The following is a 3,747-nucleotide window of genomic DNA, read 5'->3' on the forward strand; positions in this document are numbered from 1 at the left end:
ATAACAGGTATAGTTCCGCGGCGGCCGAGAAGACTCACCGCATAGGAATCGGGATGCGAGGCGAGGGATGCGGCGGGAAGGCCCCGACGGCTAAACGGAAGAGGCTGCAGGGCCGCCTCGGAATGGTCCAAGCATCGGATGCGATTGGGACGACTACCAGTGCCAACCCCTTATCCCGCGATGCGTCCGATACACAGATAGTTCCAAGGCGGCCGAGGAGCCTCACCGCATATCAATCGGGGTGCGAGGCGAGGGATGGGGCGGGAAGGCCCCAACGGCTAGACGGAAGAGGCTTCAGGGCCACCTCGGAATGGTCCAAGCATCGGACGCGCTTGGGGCGACTGCCAGTGCCAACCCCTTATCCCGCGATGCGTCCGATACACAGATGGTTCCAAGGCGGCCGAGGAGCCTCACCGCATAGCAATCGGGGGTGCGAGGCGAGGGATGGGGCGGGAAGGCCCCAACGGCTAGACGGAAGAGGCTTCAGGGCCGCCTAGGAATGGTCCAAGCATCGGACACGCTTGGGGCGACTACCAGTGACAGCCCCCTATCCCGCGATGCGTCCGATACGAAGATGGTTCCAAGGCGGCCGAGGAGCCTCACCGCATAGCAATCGGGGTGCGAGGTGGGGGATGCGGCGAGATGGCCCCAACGGCTAGACGGAAGAGGCCACAGGGCCGCGTCGGAATAGTCCAAGCATCGGACGCGCTTGGGGCGACTACCAGTGACAACCCCTTATCCCGCGATGCGTCCGATACGAAGATAGTTCCAAGGCGGCCGAGGAGCCTCACCGCATAGCAATCGGGGTGCGAGGTGGGGGATGCGGCGAGATGGCCCCAACGGCTAGACGGAAGAGGCTGCAGGGCCGCCTCGGAATAGTCCAAGCATCGGACGCGCTTGGGGCCACTACCAGTGACAACCCCTTATCCCGCGATGCGTCCGATACGAAGATAGTTCCAAGGCGGCCGAAGAGCCTCACCGCATAGCAATCGGGGTGCGAGGTGGGGGATGCGGCGAGATGGCCCCAACGGCTAGACGGAAGAGGCCACAGGGCCGCCTCGGAATAGTCCAAGCATCGGACGCGCTTGGGGCGACTACCAGTGACAACCCCTTATCCCGCGATGCGTCCGATACGAAGATAGTTCCCAGGCGGCCGAGGAGCCTCACCGCATAGCAATCGGGGTGCGAGGCGAGGGATGCGGCGAGATGGCCCCAAAGGCTAGACGGAAGAGGCTGCAGGGCTGCCTCGGAATAGTCCAAGCATCGGACGCGCTTGGGGCGACTACCACTGCCAACCCCTTATCCCGCGATGCGTCCGATACACAGATAGTTCCGAGGCGGCCGAGGAGGTGGGGGATGCAGCGAGATGGCCCCAACGGCTAGACGGAAGAGGCTGCAGGGCCGCCTCGGAATAGTCCAAGCATCGGACGCGCTTGGGGCGACTACCAGTGACAACCCCTTATCCCGCGATGCGTCCGATACACAGATAGTTCCGAGGCGGCCAAGGAGCCTCACCGCATAGCAATCGTGGTGCGAGGTGGGGGATGCGGCGAGATGGCCCCAACGGCTAGACGGAAGAGGCTGCAGGGCCGCCTCGGAATGGTCCAAGCATCGGATGCGCTTGGGGCGACTACCACTGCCAACCCCTTATCCCGCGATGCGTCCGATACACAGATAGTTCCAAGGCGGCCGAGGAGCCTCACAGCATAGCAATCAGGGTGCGAGGCGAGGGATGCGGCGAGAAAGCCCCAACGGCTAGAGGGAAGAGGCTTCAGGTCCGCCTCGGAATGGTCCAAGCATCGGACGCGCTTGGGGCGACTACCAGTGACAACCCCTTATCCCGCGACGCGTCCGATACACAGATAGTTCCAAGGCGGCCGAGGAGCCTCACCGCATAGCAATCGGGGTGCGAGGCGAGGGATGCGGCGAGAAGGACCCAACGGCTACACGGAAGAGGCTTCGGGGCCGCCTCGGAATGGTCCAAGCATCGGACGCGCTTGGGGCGACTACCAGTGACAACCCCTTATCCCGCGACGCGTCCGATACACAGATAGTTCCAAGGCGGCCGAGGAGCCTCACCGCATAGCAATCGGGGTGCGAGGCGAGGGATGCGGCGAGAAGGACCCAACGGCTAGACGGAAGAGGCTTCGGGGCCGCCTCGGAATGGTCCAAGCATCGGACGCGCTTGGGGCGACTACCAGTGACAACCCCTTATCCCGCGACGCGTCCGATACACAGATAGTTCCAAGGCGGCCGAGGAGCCTCACCGCATAGCAATCGGGGTGCGAGGCGAGGGATGCGGCGAGAAGGACCCAACGGCTAGACGGAAGAGGCTTCGGGTCCGCCTCGGAATGGTCCAAGCATCGGACGCGCTTGGGGCGACTACCAGTGACAACCCCTTATCCCGCGACGCGTCCGATACACAGATAGTTCCAAGGCGGCCGAGGAGCCTCACCGCATAGCAATCGGGGTGCGAGGCGAGGGATGCGGCGAGAAGGACCCAACGGCTAGACGGAAGAGGCTTCGGGTCCGCCTCGGAATGGTCCAAGCATCGGACGCGCTTGGGGCGACTACCAGTGACAACCCCTTATCCCGCGACGCGTCCGATACACAGATAGTTCCAAGGCGGCCGAGGAGCCTCACCGCATAGCAATCGGGGTGCGAGGCGAGGGATGCGGCGAGAAGGACCCAACGGCTAGACGGAAGAGGCTTCGGGTCCGCCTCGGAATGGTCCAAGCATCGGACGCGCTTGGGGCGACTACCAGTGACAACCCCTTATCCCGCGACGCGTCCGATACACAGATAGTTCCGAGGCGGCCGAGGAGCCTCACCGCATAGCAATCGGGGTGCGAGGCGAAGGATGCGGCGAGAAGGACCCAACGGCTAGACGGAAGAGGCTTCGGGTCCGCCTCGGAATGGTCCAAGCATCGGACGCGCTTGGGGCGACTACCAGTGACAACCCCTTATCCCGCGACGCGTCCGATACACAGATAGTTCCAAGGCGGCCGAGGAGCCTCACCGCATAGCAATCGGGGTGCGAGGCGAGGGATGCGGCGAGAAGGACCCAACGGCTAGACGGAAGAGGCTTCAGGGCCGCCTCGGAATGGTCCAAGCATCGAACGCGCTTGGGGCGACTACCAGTGACAACCCCTTATCCCGCGACGCGTCCGATACACAGATAGTTCCGAGGCGGCCGAGGAGCCTCACCGCATAGCAATCGGGGTGCGAGGCGAGGGATGCGGCGAGAAGGACCCAACGGCTAGACGGAAGAGGCTTCAGGGCCGCCTCGGAATGGTCCAAGCATCGGACGCGCTTGGGGCGACTACCAGTGACAACCCCTTATCCCGCGACGCGTCCGATACACAGATAGTTCCGAGGCGGCCGAGGAGCCTCACCGCATAGCAATCGGGGTGCGAGGCGAGGGATGCGGCGAGAAGGACCCAACGGCTAGACGGAAGAGGCTTCAGGGCCGCCTCGGAATGGTCCAAGCATCGGACGCGCTTGGGGCGACTACCAATGACAACCCCTTATCCCGCGACGCGTCCGATACACAGATAGTTCCGAGGCGGCCGAGGAGCCTCACCGCATAGCAATCGGGGTGCGAGGCGAGGGATGCGGCGAGAAGGACCCAACGGCTAGACGGAAGAGGCTTCAGGGCCGCCTCGGAATGGTCCAAGCATCGGACGCGCTTGGGGCGACTACCAGTGACAACCCCTTATCCCGCGACGCGTCCGATACACAGATAGT

This window comes from Cryptomeria japonica, unplaced genomic scaffold, assembly GCF_030272615.1.
Source record: "Cryptomeria japonica unplaced genomic scaffold, Sugi_1.0 HiC_scaffold_348, whole genome shotgun sequence".
Classification (NCBI taxonomy): Eukaryota; Viridiplantae; Streptophyta; class Pinopsida; order Cupressales; family Cupressaceae; genus Cryptomeria; species Cryptomeria japonica.